Source organism: Protopterus annectens, chromosome 10.part0 (genome assembly GCF_019279795.1).
Source record: "Protopterus annectens isolate FY-2018-M chromosome 10.part0, PAN1.0, whole genome shotgun sequence".
NCBI lineage: Eukaryota > Metazoa > Chordata > Ceratodontiformes > Protopteridae > Protopterus > Protopterus annectens.
In genome coordinates, this window is record NC_056744.1 from 285,319,911 (window position 1) to 285,343,471 (window position 23,561).

Consider the following 23,561-nt stretch of genomic DNA (forward strand, 5'->3'; position numbering starts at 1 on the left):
ATTGTACTGGGAATCCAGAGGTGTTACAGGACATTTCTCAGTCTGCTCCTACAAACAAACACACTGGATAGACCACCAACAGCCATAGCAACATACACAGTCAGATAGAAAAAGGAACTGTGACACTTACATCTGCTACTCTCTCTACTCAGCCCCAACAAACATCTACACACAACACTGCTACACAATCTTGGCAGTCTGTTCACAATGGTCAGACATACAGAACTCTCATATGTACTGATTTCCACAGAATGTCCAGGGTGTGAGATCATATTCATGGCCACTGCTGCATACCACTTCCAGGAGTCTGTTAAGTCAATGGGATGATACCTGGAGTGTAGTCACTAAATAATAATATACCATACCTCTGACCCTCTTACTGCAAGACGTCTGGACAAAGCATGACACACTTGGGGACAGGGGGCCAGAAAGAGGGACATATCTCACATAATGTTGTTACAAACTCAAACAGTTGCAGGTGTCACAGGGTTTGTTGTGACATAACATCCCTGAAGGATACGATGTCTAAAACACCAATGGGTGACAACAGTTACTGACTACAATCCTCACATTATCCTACTCATTCCAGAAAAACAGACATCTGAGGAACAGACCAGCCATAATAGGCAAACCTCTGGACAATCTGTGGACATCAGAACAGTTGAGAGGTATGTCAGAGACAGATCACTGTCAGACATCAAGTCACGCAGAAAATGCATGTCCAGATGAACACTGTTAATCTCGCAACCCTCTATGTGTATAACAGCACTTCTGACTTACAATCTGTACCCAATTCTGGAGCTTTGGCCCCCATGTTGTTGGGCTGTCTCCACATGTCCTGGCCTGAGAGGTATCCCCCCTACTGTCTGTGAAGCTGCAGCCCCCACACCTCCATAATGTCCTCCACACAGGCAAAGAAAAGGGACAAGGCCCACATGAAGGATGTAATTATAGCACTGTGTTGCTGTGGCACTGGCAAATGGAAAGACAACACAGCTGCTCTGGATGCACGTAGCAAGTGGGAGACACCAGTTGGTGCATAGGCCATCACCTGTTCATGAGCAGAACCTACAAAAGGCAAGCTGCTGCCTATGCAACACGGGTCTCAACCCATCTACACAAAGACAGACTGCAACTACACAAACTTAACCATTTGTATTGTGAGGAAACTCTTCAGCACTATAACAGGTATGTCAATCATGTAAGCTTGTAATGGAATGCAAAAGGGGTATGCAATGATGTCAAATGGACACTAAACACTAGGCCACAACAAGGCCTGCTGGATGCACATGCTGCTGTCTGGCACCTATGGTCATTCCCACTTGCCCTGTCTGCATTGACATGGAGCATGTGTCTGGTCCCTGAGTCACCCCAGCAAAGCTTAGCTCATGTATAAGTATTACTGGAGTGTCTGTTGTACAATACTGAGTGTGGCACTGCTAGGCCAGATACCTGGGATGTTATAATTATTCATATGTCACCTGTGAATTCTACTGTGATACATATGCTTGTCTTACAAACCTAAGAGATGTATATAGGGTATGTGCATACCACACAACAGGTGCAGATGTGTGTGTTGAACTCTATGTGATATACTGAGCCCATACCTGACAACTGTCCAGAGTTTTGCAGACTTGACCACATGTCTGCTTCATATTTGTAGTCAGTACTTCGGACAGTTTTGTATTGTCTGGCACATCACTGGCAATCCATTAAAGACTGAAGTCATAACATAGCATACATTTGATTGTCAGATGTCATATCCTGCAGAGTAGGTCTGTAAATGTGACACTGTCTCTGATGGCAACTAAGTGTGTTTCAGCTAGATCCATAAAGTGACACTATTTACTGGCCTTGGCCCACCACTGATGTGTGCCTTTCTGCAGATGTCTTGCTCTAACAGGAGCTAGGTGTCTTACCATGAAACCCATGTCAATGCAAGCGTACCTTGTCCTGTAAGATGCCGACATTTGTGCAGTCACTGACACCTGCTTTGTAGCTGTGGACAGCACACCAGTCTTGACAGGTCACTCACCCCATCATACGTTTAGACCCCAAATGGAGGCCTACAAAGCCACAGGAGGTGGAGTGTTGAACATTAACATACACACCTCCAGGATGGCCAAACAGTATGACGCACGGGTGACATCCCGAGTGCAGTTAACAGTTGACAAAACACCTACTCAAATCATAGTTAGCTACAGGCCTCCAACCACGACTATGGACATCCACCACACCTATTGGGACCTGGTGGAATCTGTCAGGATTCAATCATTTGCCCTCCTCCTGGGTGACTTCAAAATACCCAACCATAGTTTGCATGACCTATGCCACCGAACATGAACGCACATAGATTCCTCTGCCTTTTCAATGGCAATGCATGGATCAGCCGGTCAACCCTCCTACAACAGGTGAAAATATCCTGTACCTAGTCCTAACCAACATGAGTAGCCACTGTAGCACTCCTACAGTGCCATCCTCCTTGGTAATATCTGACCACATAGCCATCACTGTTCATGTCACCATTTCCCCTGTCCCCTCTTTACAGTCTCAAACAGAATGAACTGTACACAAATGACTATAAATCCCCTCAGAGCAGGTAGACGTAGCTGTACAGCCAATGTCTCATTTGTTGGAACTAGCAGCAGTGTCCAGGCCCACACCACAATATTATGTGGGCACCTACATAGCTGTATGGACTCAGCAATACCTGACAGGACAATACACAAATACCATAATAGGTGGAAACAATTGCTGGATGGGCCAAGAAGGAACAGGTGCCTCATTGGATGCAATGTCACCTTGGTCTGCACAAGCAAATAAGGTCACAGGTGATTTTCCTAAGGTTGTCTTTGAGTGCAAATTGGACACATCCACCAAAGCCAATCACTAGGCCTTCCACACATGTGTCTGCAATTCCAGAAGCAACACACAAATCTGCTCTGTTGCGGTGGTCAGTAGCACCACATACACATATGGCATAGATACAGGTAACCAACTGCAGACAGATGAAGTGTAAACATCATCCCCGTCCCCCATTTGTATACATGTGCATGTACAGCATCTGCCCCCCCTCCCCTCATCATCAGAAAGCAGGTCTGTAATGCCCTCGCAAAGGCAACAGAGAGGTCTCCATAGGCCTGATACCATCTCTGGCTGCATCATACATGAACACAAGCATGGGCTCTCAGATCCATTCTGCAGTGTAGTCAACCACAGCCTGAGCACCGGTGTCATCCCACCTGCAAAGAAGACAGCCATTGTCATCCCTAGACACAAAGTCAGAACAATCCACCGACCTAGCCAATATTATGCACATCAGCCTAACTTGCCTGCTCTGCAAGGGATTGGAAGGCAATATCAAGGACATTATGAACAGGGACATTGGCAGCATTGAAATGCCTGAGCCTACACACAATGGTATTGTCAAAGGGATAATAGGGCTGTTAAACATAGCCAACCTTTCTGAAGTGTTCAACAAACACAGGGACAAGGGGAAGATGGTGAACAATGCCTACCTTCAGCTACCCCAATCCTCTCCCATTAATCCCCAGGCAGCCAGGATATATATGCTTACACAGCTAGGCACCAATCTGTAGGCTACCAATTGGGTAGCTAACTGGACCAATGATAGTACCCATTCAGTCAAAGTAGTGGAACCCACCTCTAGTAGTAGATTATTCCACAATGGTGTAGCCCAAGGATCAGTCTGGGGGCCTCTACTATTTGAGATATATCTATCTGAGGTACAGGACAAAAGCAGTGGTCTGTGGCTGACCAGGTGTACAGATGTTTGCAAGCTGGCCATTGTTTTACATTTCCCTACTGATGTGAGCATCCCTCAAGAGGCATGATGTGAGCATCCCCCAACAGGCACTCACCCAGTTACAATCCCTCCCCATGTTTAGCAGAGTATGTGTATAGCCCTCTGGAAGAGGAAGCTGGATGACTGCATGGGAAATGGATGAGACACCCCTGGGATCCTGCGTGTGTCCCAGATGGACAGGGAAACAGGTGCTGGCTTGGAAGGGGCGTGGCCAAAAGTCTGGGCCAGGCTTATGAGGGCAACAGGGCCAATAGCCTGGTATCATCTTATGAGGCTATGCACCTAGTACTTTACATGTGTCCTGTATGTATTGCAGACTGTCCTGCAATGTTGTGTGAAATGAATCCCTGTGAGTCTGAACTGTGTATGTACTGCAGTGATTGTGTATAGTCCTGTCTCCTTATCAGTTATCATCACATACTGTTACACTTTGTCAGTATGTGCTGTCTTCATAGAAGTAAGTCAGCTTTTACAGTATGTGCATATACACTTGGTGACACTGTATAGCTCACTCCAATAGGCTTGGTCTTGCCCAAAATTAACATTCTGCTCCTTGGCTCATCACACAGTTTGATTTGTCACCCTTTGTTGTGGGCCGGACATTAGCAGTGATAGAGATGGATTGCAGCAGGCAGTACTACCATAAGGTCTGCCCTGAAGGGCCCATAGGTGTCACAGCTGTGCCAGACTGTACCAGGAGTGTGTGTGTGTGTGTGTGTGTGTGTGTGTGTGTGTGTGTGTGTGTGTGTGTGTGTGTGCGTGCGTGTGTGTGTGTGTGTGTGTGTGTGTGTGTGTGTGTGTGTGTGTAAATAGCTGAAACATCCCTAAAGAGCTAAATAGAAATATACAGCTAATATCCTCAGTGTGAGATAGCACAGTGGTTAGAGCTCATGCTTAGTATACAGCCATTCACGGATCAACCTCCACTGCAGTCTCTTCACTTTTACATGGAAAACCAATATTAATAACATCATTTTTTTATTAAAAGAGGTAGTAAATAATATCTATCAACCAGGAGAGTATAGCAGGTCCAAAAGGGAAGTGTCAGTGTATAAGAAATGTGAAACCCCCATGTAAAGACAAGTGTCCCATACATCATAGTCACACACCAATGTAATGTAATGAAAGCACATAGGGGGATGTCATGGAAAGTTAACATATACACCTAGTAATATGTCAATAATGATGAATTAAGCCATAATCCTGATTGCTAAAATGTACATGCTAATCACTAGTTAGCTTAACTAAGCTGATTTGCACACTGTTAAGCAGTGCTCAGCATCTACCTCTTTAAGCACTGCTCACCGTGCTAAACAAACTATAAGCCATAGGTAGATGTGAAGTGAGGGCAGACCTCTAGAGTATTGACCAGTACTGTTGTGAAAAATAGAAGCCTATGCAGTTGTTAATGGATTTTTCTTCTCTCCCCCCACCCCTTATCTGCCTCACTAAGTATTATTCATATACTACGGATATGTTTTTGCAAAACATAATGTTGGGACATGTGTCCCATTATTGTTCATATAATTAGTTGGTTGCATGTTAACATACCTTGTTCAAATACCATTGTTGGTGGCCTGTTTCCATCATTGTTACTGGCATGCTGTTACAATGCTTACTGTTGTTCCATTTATGCATGTGTTCTGTTTGCTATGCAACTGTTTCACATCTGTTGTTTTGGGTTAACTGGAACATCCATGCATGCTGTTAAAACTAATATTGAAATTTTTTTTCATGACTAACCAATATATCTTGGAAAATCTCAACACCATAACATGTTTGGGAAGGCCAATCCCAGTGGATCCACCTGTCCTACCCCATCTGGCCATGGCACCATGCCCCAGCAGGTCTGGGACCCACCCTGGAACTTCATCTTCTGTAGGCCCTGCACCACCCTCAGGTTAAACCACCTCATGAGATGGGGCCCAGCCCCCCCCAGGCATGAGCGCAGAGATGACCCCGTCATCCACCGTCAGTTCTGGGGTATGGTGCGCAGTGTCATCCGCTCTGAGTTGGGTGTCCAGCTGTGCCAGATGGAGGGCAACCTGGCACACCTTGAGGAGCAGGCTACCCCTCCTGTACAGCCCCTAGAAAAGTCACTGTCAGGCAGTGAAGTGTAGTGGTGACTGCCTGCAGGTGGGGATGTCAGTCCCACTGTATCCATATGGGGCACATAGGCCTCTGATTCCCAACCACCCTCCCTGTCCAAGGTGTTTACCCCCACATGTGTCATACACCACCCCTGTCTACTGTCTTGTCTGTGTTTTCTCTCCCCCTATCCAACTTACCTCCCCAGACGTACCTACAATCCTTCCCCAACATCCCACTCTCACCTTAAAAAAAAAACTAAAGGGCATCTGTCCCAAAAAAAAAATCTCCCCATACATAGCAGTCCATTTCACACTTGTCCACTGGACACATGTAATCAGGTCCAATTGGCTTGACAACACATTTCTGTTGTTTTCACCCCTCTCTCTGAAGTTTGAGTGCCCAAATTCACCTCTAAATTCTATACAAATGCACAGCTGTTGCTGTATAAGAAATGGACAGCTATAGACCTTCCCTACACCCGTCCTGCACATTCATAGCTAACTTTCATATTGTTTTTTCCCCATGCATGCCCCTTTTTCACCACTTTCCTATCACCCTTTTTTCTTTTCTTTTAAAGAAATTAGCATGGGAGTAAGCTGGAGTAAGCAAGTTTGCACGATGCTAAGTGAAGCCAAAATGGATTAAGCATCTCTGCAGCTAACCGTATCTTGACATCACTTACCATCGCACAAACCCATGCAAAGCCTCTTAAAACTGCTTTAATCACTCTATCTCCATCAGCCACTGTTCTGCCTAGCAACAAAATAATCAGCCCTGCCAAGGTTCGATCCCCAGAACATGTACACTATACCCAGAGCAATATACTACTACACCTTTTGAGCTGTAGGAATTGCTGATGCTTTTGCAAACATATCATGCAGTAGAGTCATTCAACAGTAGGGAAAAAGCTCTGTGAAATCACTCAGGTCTTGTATATATACATATGCAGATATATATATATATATATATATATATATATATATATATATATATATATATAGATATATATATATATATATATATATATATATATATATATATATATATATATATATATATATATATATATATGTATGGAGATACATATATATATATATATATATATATATATATATATATATATATATATATATATATATATATATACACACACATACATAACATGTAGTGTAGTCATACCTCAGAACCATACCTCTCAATCTCTTAGTGCAAGATATCTGTGCAAGGGCTGTCAAAATGGGGAGACAATGGGCCAAAACTTGGGCCGTATTTTAAATATTGCTATTATAAACGTAGAAAGTTGCTAGAGTAACAGGGTTTGTTTTAGCATACTTTTTCTGAAGGATATGAGGTCTGAAACTGAAACATATGTCATTTACTGACAAAAATCCTAAGATCATCACAGTGATTTACCAGAGAAATACAAATAATTTGTGGAATAGACCAAAAATATGAGCAATAAACCTGGACATTCTGAAACAATCCAGCCAGTTGACAGGTATGGTCAGAACCCCTTAGTGCAACGAATCTGGACCAAGCCTGACAAAGTGGGGGGAGAAAGCCATGAAAATAGGGACATAGCTGAAATACTTGAGTAAATAAGCTGAGACAGTTGCTGCAGTAACACTGTCTGTTCTAACATATATTGACTGAAATAGCACAAGTGCAAGACTCAGTTGCTTCTCATTAGTTAGTGACTTAAATCCTCACATCATCCCACTGATTTGTCAGAAATACACAACACTTATGGAGACCAGACCAAAGATATGAGCCAGACAACTGGACATCCTATGTATAACTGGACATAACATGACATTAGAGAAACTACACTGAGCTGCTAAGCATGTCACCAAAGACTGTCCAAACTATAGTCAGTCTGACACAAAACTACCCCAAATCAGCTATGGGGAATTGCACATGCATTTGCATATATATCAGGCACTACGGGGATGTAACAGTAGTGAAAAACAGACACCAATGTGAAAGTACATACCCACAACCAAATTCACCCCAGTCAAAGTGACATACTGATAAGCCAGATGAACACTAACTACTGTGTGAACAAAAATATCATGTTTGCCACTCATACACTACCCCTACATATAGTGCCCCAAGTCACAGTGTAGTAGGAATACTGAGGTATTACAAGACATGTCTCAGTCTGCCCCTACAAACATATACAGCCGATAGACCAACAGAAACTGGAGCAGCATGCACAGTCAGATAGAAAAGAAGCCATGATACTTACATCTATCCCACTCCCTACACAGCTCAACTAACATTTACATACTACACTGCTACACAATCCTGACAGTCTAACAATCACCAGACATGCACAGCCCTCTCAACTGTACAGATTCCCACAGAATGTCCTGGCCTTGTCCTCATATATATGGCCTCTTCCTCATAACTTGTCTGGCATTCTGCTACATCACTGGGATGATATCAGGAATGAAGGCACTAAATAATGATATACCATAACTATCAACCTCTTAATGCATGACATCTGGACAAATCCTGACATCATTGGGGGACAGAGGCCAGAAAACGGGCATATTTGAAATATTGCTATTATAAACTGAAAATGTTGCTGGTGCTACAGGGTTTGTTGCAGCATATCTTTTCTGAGGGATATGAATTCAGAAACACTAATGGATGTTAGCATTTACTGACTGCAATTCCAAGTGTATGCTGATTTGCCAAGGAAAAAAACTGTTGAATAGACCAAACATAAGAGTCAAGCCTCTGGCCATTCTGTGGATAGCCCTACAGTTGAGAGTTATGTCAACCACATAACACCATCAGACTTAAAATCACACAGAATATCCATGTCCACACAAACCCGGTTAACCTAGCATTAATCCAAATGTAAAACAATACTTACATTCTGTCCCTAAGGCTGGAACCTTCTCCTCCATTTTCTTGGACTGTCTCCACATATTTTGTTGTAAGAGGTATTTCCAACTACCCTCTGTGATGCTGTTGTCCACACATCTCCATGATGTCTACCTCACAGTCGAGGAAAATGGGCAACGCCCATATGAAGTACTAAATTATAGGATTGTGTGGCCATGCCATTGGCTATAGGAATAACAACACAGCTGTTCTTCATGCAGTTAGCAAGTGGTGTACACCAATTGGTGCACAGGCTATTACCTGCTCATGAGCATTAACTACAAATGGCAAGCTGCTCCCTATGCAAAACAGGTCTATACCTCCATATGTGTAGACAGAGACAGACAGACAGAAACAGAAACAGAAATATAAACCAACAATACTTGGGGAAAAAGTATGTCAAACAAGTAAGCATGTAGTAGAATGCAGTAGGGGTATGCAATAATGGGAAGTATGATGTTAATGGGAAGTAGGATGTTAAACAAATATGTCTCAATAAGACTTGCTGTACTAATATATTGCTGATCAGCACCTATGGCTATAGCATCTGGGTCTGTCTGTAGTGACATAGATCACAACTCAGGCCCCTGAGTCACCCCAGGAAAGGACGTCTCACATATGACTACTACTGGAGTATCTGTTGAACAATACTGACTGTAACACTGTTAGGCCAGCTAATGGGATGTCATAAATATCCACATTACATGTGAATACAACTATGATACACATTTGTCTCACAAATCTAAGAGACTTATACAGGGTATGCGCATAGTAAACTACTGTCGCAGACATGTCTGTTGAACCACATATGATATACTGAGCTCATACCATTCAACTGTCCAGTGTTATGCACACTGACCATATGTGTGCCTCATATTTGTAGTCATTTACTCATAGAGTTGTGTTATGTCTGGCAAATCATTGGCAAATCTGTGAAGACTGACATTAGAACATAATAGCATACATATGTGTGTCAGACATCCTCCAGGGTATTTCTGTGAATGCAAAGCCTACTGTGCTATCAACTGACTTGTGTGTTAGAGCAATATTAATAAAGTGTCACTAATTTTGGGCCATTGCCCCCCATTTATGTGTGCCATCCTCCAGATGTCCTGATCTAACAGGTTGAGAGGTATGACTGAGCAGCAAGAGTGTAAATACAGTGTACCATACTGACATAGAACAGAAATGTATATCAGGTATTACCTGTGCACATGTATGTATGAGTAGGTGTAGCTGGAAGCCTCAAAACAACAAACATGAGATGCAAAGCATCAGGTAAATAAACTGTACATGTTGTACATGTGTGTTATCTTAGTTTGTGTGCATTCAACAGACATAAACATCTACAGCTACTGGTTGCTGCAGTCCCCTGACACAGACATGGGTATTAGAATAAGTATTATTATCAGGTTGAAAATAGAGAGGAGTCCAACTGTGTTATGACTTTGTGTCCATGCCTACTACAAACAGCTATATGAGCACCTACATAGCTCAATGGACTCAGCAATACCTGACTCGTAAAACCTGCCTCCACCAAAGTAGAGTAATCCCCATTGCTGGACAGCAGCAATACACAAACTGCATAATCGGTCACTATATTGGATGTACAGGGCCAAGTAGGAGCAGGCACCAACTTGGAAGCAAGTCAAACTGTGTCTGAACAAGCATATAGGGTTACAGGTGAATTACTGTAAGGCTAACTATGAGTACAAATTGGACACATCCATCAAGACCAGTCACAAGACTGTCTTCTCATATGTCTTCAGTCTCAGAGCCAACAACCCAATCCTCCCTGTACTGGTGATCAAGCACACTACATACACACAGAGCATAGCTTTAGCCAACCCGCTGCAGATAAGTTAAGGGAAAACATCACCCTCCTGCCCCACCATCAATATAGGTGGATATGCACAGCACCCACACCCCTCCCTTCATCATCAGGGAGCAGGTCCATAATGCCTAACCAAAGGCAACAAAAGTAAGTTTCCAGGGAACCTGATAACATCCCTATCTGCATCCTACATGAACTCATGCATATGCTACCAGCTCCATTACACACTGTACACAAGCAAAGCCTGAGCACCATTGACATCCCATCTGCAAGGAAGGCGGCCACTATCATCCCTCTACACAAAGGTGAATGATGAATGGTGGACTATGCAATTTACTCGCCTTCACTGGGGGAAACATGACACATCAGCACCAGGAGTGCAATGGAAGCTCATACTGTGCTGATAGATGACAGGGGTATGATGTAGTCATAAGTGGTGGCTAATGTTAGTCAGTGTTGATGTGCAGGTTATGTAAATAACATTGACCAATGTATGAGGTCCTGTGATATGTTTCCCTGTTATTGTCTTCCAGGTGAAATGGGGTGTGCAAGACAGCCAGCATACACTGGATCTGAAACTGTGGCCATTACTGATATGATAATCCAGCACCATGGGGGTGATGTTTGGCCATAGCCAACAGAATATGTGCAAGCAGACCAGCCTATGGGATGAGCTTGTCCATAGAGTAAACAACTTAGGCCACTATGGATGCATATACGATCAAGCCAGGCATTGGGCAACTGACCTGATATGCCATGCCCAGCAAAAGGCTGATGCCGTGGCCAGGGACTATACCACCACAGGTGGGGTTCCTGTTATGCAGGCCCCACTTACACCAATGGAGGAGCTCCTTGCCATCCTTGGGCAGCCACCACATGCCAGCAAAGTCAACACACACACAAGTTGTGGAGGTGGGTAGCACCCAGACAACAGGTGAGGAGTGTCCAGGTAAGGCCCCAGTGCACATCAATTCAATACTGTAGTAGTCATACTGGCTTCTGTAGAGTATCTAGATGCATATGTCAGGTCAAACTGCATTTGTAGGTGGAGTTTTGTAATGCACACAAGTGCACATCTATGGTGAAGGACAGTAAATTGTGTAGTATCAGAGCTTCTACTGTACATGTGCAGAAAAGTAGCATTCATCTTGTACCAATGCCACATGTGAGTCTGCTGACAACACCTCTCCCCCACAACTACAGAGGTACCACTGGTCTAGATGTGGGACACCAGCCTGAAGCTGGTGAGTATGGTGTTGTCCTGTTGTGGCTCACCAATACCCCAAGCATGTTAAGGTCATGCATTTTACCATGCACACAACTGTTACTCTTAGCCATATTGTGATATGTGCATGTTCACTTGTGGTGGGCTTAACTGCATTGCATTAAAGTGGTCATCACAGGGGCCTATTTGCAGGAGATGCAACATATCCGTAGCATACCTCACAAAATGTCAGTGCAAGAGATCTGGACAAAGACTGACAAAATGGGGGGACAAAGACCCAAAACTAGGGACATATTTTAAAAGTACTCATACAGTGCATATAAAAAGTGTACACACCCGTTAAAATGCCAGGTATTTGTGATATACAAAAATGAGACCACGATAAAACATTTCACAACTCTTCCCACCTTTAATGTGACCTATAACCTGTACAATTCAATTGAAAAACAAATAAATCTGTTAGGGGAACAAGTATGAAAAATAATAAGCGTACAGTAAGCTAGATGCATAAGTGTGCACAGCCTGAACCTAATACTTTGTTGAAGCAGCTTTTGATTTAATTACAGAATTAAGTCTTCTTGAGTACACACCAGCCATCAATTACAGAGACTCTTTGATTAACAAGTAATGGTCAACTGTCCTACTAGGCTTTTCCTGACATTTACTCAGTTGCTTGCTACAGCAACAGCCATGGTTTGCAGAGAGCTTACAAAGCATCAAAGGGATCTCATTGTTGAAAGATATTCAGCCCAGAGAAGGGTACAAAAACATTTCCACAGCATTGCATATACCATGGAACATGGTGAAGACAGCCATCAAAAGGTGGAGAAAATATGGACAACGGTGACAATGCAAAGAAGTGGATGTCCCTCCAATCTAGATGAAAAGACAAGACCAAAATTGGTCAGGGAGGCTGCCAGGAGACCTACAGCAACACTAAGGGAGTTTCAGAAATCTCTGGCAAGTGCTGGTTGTGTACTACATGTGACAACAATCTCCCATATTCTCCATATGTCATGCCTATGGGGTAGGGATGGAAGGTGGAAGCCTTTTCTCACACAGAACAACATCCAGGCATGGCTAAATTCTGAAAAAGAATACATCAAGTCTCCCAAAAGCATGTGGGAAAATGTGTTATAGTCTAATGAGACCAAGGTTGAAATTTTTGCCACAATTCCAAAAGGTTTGTTTGGCGCAATAACAAAACTGCGCATCACCAAAAGAACACCATCCCCATGGAGAAGCTTGGTGATGGCAGTGTCCTGCTTTCGGGTTGCTGTTCATAAGCTGGAACTGGGGCTTTAGGCAAAGTTGGGGGATTATGAACATTTCCAAAATACCATTTTCTTTTTGCCCAGAATCTTCAGGTGTCTGCTAGATAGCTGTAGATGGAGAGGAATTTCACCTTTCCTCACAACAATGATCCAAACTATACATCCAAATCAAAAAAAGAATGGCTTCACTAGAAGACATTTAATGTTTTGTAATGGCCCAGCCAGAGCCCACACCTACATCCAATAAAAAATCTGTGGGGTGACCTGAAGAGGGCTGTGCACAAGAGGTGCCCTCGCAATCTGACAGAGTTGGAGGGCTTTTGCAAGGGAGAGTGTGCAAATATTGCCAAGTCAAGATGGGCCATCCTGATAGACTCCTTCCCAAGAGGACTGAATGCTGTAATTAAATCAAAAGGTGCTTTAACAAAGTTAGTTTAAGGGTGTGTACACTCATGCAACCAGCCTATTGTACATATTTCATTTACTATATGTTACTATTAACCAATGTGTATGCTCTTCAATTGGATTGCACAGGTTATAGGTCACATTAAAGGTGGAAAAAGTTATGACATGATTTCTGTAGTCTCATGTTATATATATCACAAAAACCTGGCATGTTAACAGAGATGTGTACACTTATTATGTCCACTGTAAGCTTAGAAAGTTGTTAGAGTAACCAGATTTGTTTTAACATACATTTACTACAGGTTTTGAAGTCTGCGACTCAAATTTTGTCATTAATTAGTGATGCCAATTCTTAGATCATCCCAGTAATATGTCAGACAAACACAGGACTTATGGGGAATAGACCAAAAATATGAGCCACACATCTAGACACTCAGCGAAACTCTGTACAGTAGAGAGGTATGTTCTATAGGAGTTGCCTCTGTGCTATATGGGTGGACAGCAATAATGTGTACATGGGTGCAGTGTATGCTAGGTGAAGGCCCATCACCTACTAACACTACTCACATATCCCAGAGGTGTATAGATGTATATCAGTAGTAACATTACGTTGAAAGGGCTGCACTGCATGATGTTGAGGGCCTGTCCAGAGTGTGTATGTTGTGTTCTGACTGTGTGTCATGAATGTCACCATTTGGCTGTTTTGAGGTCTGTGTAATGCCTTTGTGCCACCTCACCTATATGTGATGTGTCCGTGTGTGTGTACGTGTGTGCATGTGTGTGTGTGTGTGTGTGTGTGTGTGTGTGTGTGTGTGTGTGTGTGTATGTGTATATGTGTGTGTGTGTGTGTGTGTAACAACAAACCTTATAGTGCAAGTATTAATTTCCATATGTTGTCTTCCCCTCACAGGTGGAAATGGTGGTCATGGTCCCTCCCGCTCAGAATCTGATGTCAGTGTCTCTGCAGACTCTGACAATGATGGTTGTCCTAGTGAGGCACAGGTAGGGTTGTCAAGGGCTGAATCTGTGCCATCAGTTGGCATCCCACTGTTGTCCACAATGTCCCCGCACACAGTCACAATGCCCACACATACCCCGCCCCCAGCAGCCACAGATAATGAACAGTTGATGGGTGGTGGCATGGAACAGGCTAGTGTGGTGACTATGGCAGGCTGCAGATGAGGACCCACACAGGCGGATGGACAGGGGTGCTCAAAGGAGGACTGCTGCCCATCAAGCCACTGTCACAAGTGCCACAGCAGGTGTCACCAGACATTTCAGGCTGTCATGGATGCACAGGTAAGTAGTGAACACAACACCAGACAAATACTCATGGTCTTGGATGCAACTCTTCCTGGCTTGCATGACAACATACATGATCATGTTGAGGCCACACATCAAAATAATGAGGTCATGAATAGATGGTGGGGTTAGTCCTTGGCAATCCTTGACTGTGGAATGTCTGTGCTGCAGCATGTGGTGGGAGATGGGCATTGGCCATGTGGACGTAGGGCAGCACCAACATCAGCTGAAGGTCTATGTGGCCATGCAACTTCACACTCCCATAGTGGCAGCACCACTGGCACTACCAAAGTTGGGTGCTGTCCACACCACAATAGAACAGGCTATGGGCACGTGGCCCTGGTCAGTGCCATCAGGGACACGGATCCAGCAGACAGCAGTCACCATCGGGGAATAATACTGCATCTGGCCTTGGGCCTGGTGGTGCCAGTGATACCCCGGCAGGACCAGTACCGGAAGACGGTGAACTGTACACCCTGCCTTGTATTGTCCACAGCTGTCCAACATACCCCTGTGTAGGGCAGCCACATGGCATGATTCTGTGCATACAAACACACACACATCACTATCACAGCCGGGTCACCTCCAGACACACACACCACCTCTGCATGGCCCATTCATAGAACACCCCTCCAAACACACACACATGATGGCAACCATATGGCCCAGCATAGGCCTCTAGCAAACCCACACAACACCCTGTGCAGATGATGATACCTGTGCCACATCCCTGTCATCCATACCACTGATGCAGGGACATACTAATATGGTTCTGATGTACAGGGTGAATTAAGTACAGTTTAGCTATGTCATGCTGTGTAAGGTGCTGTCAGCTGGCATTTGTAACGGGTACACTTCAGAGTGTGTGTACCTTTTCAGCCATGATGCATTATTGGTGTTAGTAATGCTGACTGAAAGTAGTCCCACATGCTGTATTCTGTTTGTGTTCTAGGTGTCTGTGTGTCAGCAGGATGTGGCCCTACAGACATTGCCAACGAGGGGTATGGCAGACTGGTAACACATTGACTGTGTCATAGCCAATGTATAGCTGTATATGTACACATTTACCAGGTCTGTGTAAAAGTTATTGTATGTGCCACAGAGCTTATAGGGATGAGGGGTGTATACAGGTATGTTTATGGTGGTTGACATCAGCAGCTCTTGTAAATTGGACAATGGTAAGTGTAGTGGGTGGAACACACCTCAGATTGGTAAAACTCACACCCTCAGAGGGTATTGTGTCGACCAAATACACAGAGAATACTGTTCCCAGATACACAGTCACACACACACACACACACACACACACACACACACACACACACACACACACACACACACACACATAGACACACTCACACATTCACAGGATCACAGGTGCCAGTGTTGGGTTTGGAACCCCTACCCATGTAATTAGTGGTACTACAGTGTTATGCAGTTATCAAAGGTGGCACGGAACTAATAGTATGATGACTGTTCCAAGGTACCTGTAAAGTGAATAACATCATGTGCTCTTGTGAGGTATTGCAATGGGGTATGTACTAAGTGGGAAAGGACTCATTATACTGTCACCTACAAGTCTACACACTCACAAACACTGCTATACACACCAATGCACATACACACACAATTGCCAGTACTGACATTAGCAGCTCTGCCTATCATGTTATTCATTCCATACAGTTACATAGATGCTGCACATGGCAGGGGGCTTGTAGGGCTAAAGAATATCTACAGATACCTCTATGGTACATATAAACAGTGTGTTTTGTAAAGTGGACCTTGGGACATGTACTGGGAGTACCATGGTCTTAAATTGTAAACCATGGGTTCCCAATGGTTATAGTTCTCATTCAAACACGCAGAATACTGTTCGTGTACACACACACACACACACACACACACACACACACACACACACACACACACACACACATGCACACACACACATGCACACACACACATGTGCACACACACACACACACACACACACACACACACACACACACACACACACACACACACACACACACACACACACACACACACACTTGCCAGGACTGAGATTAGAACCCCTACCTATCTAGTTATTGCTACTACAGTTTTATGCATTTATCACACTCGCAACAAAGCTTACAGGGTGAGAAGTGTCCCAAGGCAATTCTAAGGTAACAAAATCACCAAGCCTTGCAAAGCATGGCAATGGGAGATGTAATGGGTGAGAATGGACTCAAAATACATTAACCCACAGGTATACACACTTACAAACTCAAATACACTCATACACACATTTGCCAGGACTAAGATTAGCAGCCCTGCCCATCTTGTTAGTCAGTCTATATTGTTACATAGTTCCTGCACACAGCACGGGACTTATTGGTCTGAAGAGTGTCAACAGATATCTCTACAGCTGAGGAAGACAGAGGGCCTTGTAAAGTGGACCTTGGGACATGTTCTGGGAGTACCATGGCCTAAAAATGTAAAACCCACCCCTCAATGGATATAGTTCTCACAGAAACACATACACAGGATACAGTCCTTGCACACGCACACTCACACACACACACACACACACACACACACACACACACACACACACACAAACACACATTTTTTCAGAACTGAGATTAGAACCCATTCCTATCTAGTTATTGCTACTACAGTGTTATACATTTATTGCATGTCATGGAGCGTATAGGGTGAAAAGTCTCCCACAGTTATTCTAAGGTGAACAACATCACCAGCCCTTGTAAAGTATGGCAATGGGCAGTGTACTATGAGAGTGAGGCTTCAAAATGCTGTATCCTACATATATACACACACACACACACACACACACACACACACACACACACACACACACACACACACACACACACACATTCTCACATTTGCCAGGACTCAGATGAAAACCCCTACCTATCTAGGTTATTGGCACTATAGTATTATGCAGGTACCGCACACACCACAGGGCTCATAGGGTGAAGAGTATCCCAAGGTACCTGTAAAATGAATAACATCACCAGCCCTTGTAATGTATGGCAATGGGAGGTGTACTGGGTGAGAAGGGCCTCAAACTACTTTCACCTACATGTTTACACACTCACAAACACTTTTATACACACTAATGCATACACATATGCCAGCACTGAAATCCATAGGTTCATAGGTATGTACTAGGCGAATGGCCATGGAGCCTTTATAAGCCTATCCCATAGGATTACCCAGGCATCATGCCACCTGACATTACTCTCCAGCATGTCTATCAAGTATAGCCACTTGAATGATCCATGAGGTGAGATTTCTATTCTCTATCCACTCATCCAGATTTCTCTTGCAGAGGTCCAGTGAGGTGCTCTGCTTGACATGTATGTAAAGTCTATTCCATAGTGTGGCCAGTCTCTGGGTTATGAACCTGTCCCTCCAGCATGCTCTGTTGATTGTGGAAATGGGGTTGAGGTCTCTGGGGCATGTGGTGCAGACGGATTGGGTTTCTTTAGATTTAGCATACCTAACAGAGTTGGTCAGACATGGCTTTGTAAGTCAAGCATAGATCACCTCTAAGTAGCCAATATGAAACAGAGAATATTTGGAGTTATTGGAATCTTTCCATATAGGATAACTGTTTAAGGTCTAGGATCCTCTTTGTGAGGTACCTTAGCAGTCTCTCCAGTTGTTGCAAGTGTCTAGTGAGGTACATGCCAAATGGGCCACTGTACTTTGTGATTGGCCTAATAAGGGAAGAGTAGAGGGAGACAATGACCTCTTTCTTCCTGGATGCAACATCCTTAGTAATGAAATGTGCTACACAGAAGGACTTTCTGACCACAGTGGCACTGGTGGACAACAGAGAGGTCGCTGTCAACCTGTATTCCCAGTTCTCTTATAACTTCTGTGTTCAGTGGACTACCATCAATGTGGTGATTCATGGGAACCAAGTTGTTCTCAAAGGGGATAGCAACACATTTTCTGGCATTGAGGTTAAGTCCAGGGTTCTGACAACAGTAGTAGGTTTCAGTGAGGCCTTTCTGCAGGATGTCAACATCACTTGGGGAGGTGAAAATAGCACCCACCTTGCAGTCATCTGCAAACATTGTCAGCCAGAGTCCCTTTGTGTTGGGCTGGACTTCAGAGGTGTGGATACCAAACATGAGGGGTCCCAGGACGAGACCCTGTGGTATTCCACTCATGACTGGTCAGCAGTCTGACATGGAGTCCACTGCTTTCACACTGTGGGTTCTATCTATGAGCCGGTTTGCAACCCACCTAGTGATGTAGGGGTTGATGCCTAGCTGAGTGTGTTTGTCTATGATTCCTGAGTGAGGAATGATATCAAAGGATTTGAATCCCCAACTATCTTGTTATTTATTCTATACTGTTACATAGTTATTTCACATGCCACAGAGCTTATAGGGCTGCAGAGTGTCTACAGCTACCTCTACAATAGATGACAACAGTGGACCTTGTAAAGTGGACATTGGGATGTGTAATGGGTGGACCACAACAAAAATTGCAAAACCCACCCTCCCAATGGATATGGTTCCTAACCTAACACACATACAGGCACACACACACACACACACACACACACACACACACACACACACATACAGACACACACACACACACACACACACATTCTACTGGTCTCACACACTCTCACACACACTTGCTAGGACTGAGATTAGAACCCTTTCCCAAATATGTATTACAACTACAGTGTTATGCATTTATTGCACGTGCCACAGAGCTTATAGGGGGAAATGGTGTCCCAAGGTACTTCTAAGGTGAGGGACATCACCAGGCCTTGTAAAGTATGGCAATGGGAAATGTACTTGGTGAGAAAGGCCACAAAATACTTTAACCAACAGATATACACACAAATACACTCACACACACATTTGCCAGGACTGAGATTAAAAACCTTATCTAACTAGTTATTTGTACTATAGTGTTCATTTGTACTATATCACACATCCCACAGAGCTTATAGGACTGAGGACTGCCCAAAGGTACTTCTAAGGTGACTGACATCAGCAGGACTGCTAAAGTAGGGAAATGGGAAGTGTATTGGGTGTGAATGGGATCAGAAACTTTAACCCCATAAACACACACACTTTTACATTTGTCAGGACTGAGATTAGAACCGTACCTAACTAGTTATTTGTCCAAGAGTGTTCCGCAGTTATTTCATGTGACACAGAGCTTATAGGGCTGAAGGCTGCCCAAAGGTACTTCTAAGTTGACTGACATCAGCAGGACTGCTAAAGTAGTGCAATGGGAAGTGTACTGGGTGTAAATGGGCTCAAAATCTTTAACCTACAAACACACACACTTTTACATTTGCCAGGACTGTGATTAGAACCCCTACCTAACTAGTTACTTGTACTATAGTGTTACGCAGTTATTACATGAGCTTATAAGGCTGAGACCTGCCCAAAGGTATTTCTAAGGTGACTGACATCAGCAGGACTGCTAAAGTAGGGCAATGGGAAGTGTACTGGGTGTGAATGGGCTCAAAATCTTTAACCTACAAACACACATACTTTTACATTTGCCAGAACTGAGATTAGATCCCCTAGCTAACTAGTTATTTGTATTATAGTGTTACACAGTTATCGCATGTGCCATACAGCTTATAGGGCTGAGAGTTGCCCAAAGGTACTTCTAAGGTGATGGACATCAGCAGGACTGCTAAAGTAGGGCAATGGGAAGTCTACTGGATGAGAAAGGACTAAAACAATTATTCCTACATGCGCACACACCCTTACATATGCCAGGACTGGACTATGATTAGAACCCATATCTATCTAGTTATTTGTATTATAGTGTTACACAGTTATCACATGTGCTATAGAGCCTACAGGACTAAAGCCAGTCCAAAGGTACTTCTAAGGTGAATGACATCAGCAGATTTTGTAAAGTAGGGCAATGGGAAGTGTACTGGGTGGATAAGGCATCATAATAATTAGACCTACAGACACACACACACACACACACACACACACACACACACACACACACACACACACACACACACAAAGGTAGGTGATGTGATATTACAACCCCCACCTCAGTACCATCAGACCATGATTCTCATCTTCATGCTGGCATATGCCAGTGGTTACAAATGGTATGCAAATGGTTGCAGCAAGACATCACTCTCTGCCATTCAGGGTATCCCTGTGTATGACTCCCTCTCTGTGTGTGTCTACCTGTGTGTCTCACTCTATCACTGTCTGTCTCTCTCTTCCCCATGTCTATGTGTGTGTATGCTTGACATATTGTAATATGTTGCCCATATATATGTGTGTATCGCATGCAACAGATGCAGATATACCACATATGGGCCACCTAAAGCTGGTTGTGGGTAATCCTGTCTGATGGGGGTGTGTGGAGACAGTTAGGTGTACATAGCTGTGTGTATGCAAAGACATCGCACAATACAGATATATATATATATATATATATATATATATATATATATATATATATATATATATATATATTTATATATATATATAGCCCGTTGTGGTTTCAGACATGGGCTTTATTTCTGTAAGTGTTTAGCATGCCCAGTATGTCCTTCTATAGTAAGTGTGGGAATCCATTCCAGGAATAGCTGTAACTCCAGTCCAGGGAGTTGTGTGCTACATACCTTGTGACCTGTTTGTGCAAGATATCTGGAGATAGGCTGCCAATATGGGTAAACAGTGGCCCAAACACAGGGGGATAGTGTCACTATAGCTCTTAGTAATGTATGAGTTGCTTGAGTCACAGGGTTTGTTTTAGCAGACATTTTCTGACTTTTATAATGTTTGACACTGTAATGTATTGCATCATTACCTACTGACAGATATCATCAGATTATCACAGTTATTTACCAGAGAAATACAAGATGGATGATACACAGACCAATATTATGAGGCAAAGGCTAGAACTTCATGCACAATCCAGCCAGTTGGGAGGTGTGGTTATAGCTGATTGACTGATGAAGCTGTGTAAAAGGTCCAGCACCTTTGTGATATACTGGCTGGGAATCTCCTGGTTGGGCGGTACTCCTCTTACCTGAAAGGTCATATCCTGGTGTGGCCATACCTCTCAACTGTACAGATTCTCACAGATTATTCAGATTCATGCCTCACATATCTGGTCACTTCCCCTTCACATTGTGATTTTCTAGCAAGTTTGTTGGAAATCACTCAGGGTTGCAGTAAGGGAATAACAAACGGACATTAGAGTTTCAGACTTCACACCCCCCATTACATCTATGCTACTACACACACCCTCTGTTATTCTATCACCATTCTAACATTATGAGAGCATTATTTCAAAAATGTCCCTATAGTTGGGCCTTTATCCCACCATCATGTATGGCTTTGTCCAGATTTCTTGCTGTACGAGGTTGAGAGGTATGCTACTAGCATTTAGTGGCATGGCCTTTCATTTGCATTTTGTTGTCTGTGTTATGTTGGTAGTATGGACCCCATGACATTCCCTACAATGGCACTATGGGTGAGGCATGGGCCTTTGCCAGAGGCCTGTAGGCCATGTGAGACTGCTGCAGGCCATCTGTAGAAAGGCAGTGCACTCTGTCACTCATATGTGCCCAACCTGCCAGGCAGTGGATCCCCTGGGGTGACAATGGTAAGTGAGTCAGTTGTTACTGACAATCACTTTCTGTTTGTATTGATCCATCACTCTGGCTGACAGCAGGATGCTGATTATGGCTAGGGACACACCTGCACTGGACACATATTCAGCACGCTGCATCATGTCTGCCTTTCTATAATCCATGAGGTACTTCTGACAACATTCACACCACCATGGACCTGACTAGTCTGATACCTCTACCTGTTGTGGGGTTACTTGAGTGCATGTGTGATATGGCAGATTATGGCACCTGCCAAACAAGTAATCGTGACTTTCTCCTTATCCTGCCTGGTGTGTGGCACATCTGTGCATCTCACAGTGGAGTCTTCTATGACTAATATTTTGTGTGTATGGTAAGGCCGTAGTGTTTGCAGGACCCTGGTATGTGGAGTATGTGTGGTCTGTGGTATGTAGGTTTAAGAAGTTCTCATGTGTTTTTGCCTCTGAGGTGTCCTTTACTTGGAGTTTGATTTGTTGTGGACCTCCACTTATGTGGGTGTGTGTTGTGTATTTGCAGCTGACTCCATACACTGCAGGGCACCTATGTTACTGCAAAATGTGCTCAGGTGTGCACATTCTCCATTTGTCTGGCTAGTGGTTCCCCTCCCCTTTCTGTGTGTCTCTTTATCCTTTAGTCCATTCACAGGCTTTGCTCACAGTGGCTGCTGTTATGTATTTGTAATTCTGGTGTGAGCATGGTAAATGCCATAACATCACACACAAGGTTGTGGACTAAACACCTCTGAACATACCTATTTGGCAGTTTGTCCATCATTGCACTACTATATCTGCTGGGGTCCTCAGACAGTTTGTGTTACTATGTTATTATGTGACTACATGTTGCCCTAGCTGTCAAACTATCACTGACTCTGACATCAGGACAGGCCCACATATGACAGTCAGATGAAGGCCCACACATGGGGACAGGGTGTTGATACTGGTCTGCCATACATAGACAGTTGGGGGACCATTTTTTTTACTTGCTTGCTTATGCTATGGGTGTGACATCTGCTTCTCCACTGTCTGCTATTGATATTTTGGCATGACCTTTTCTTG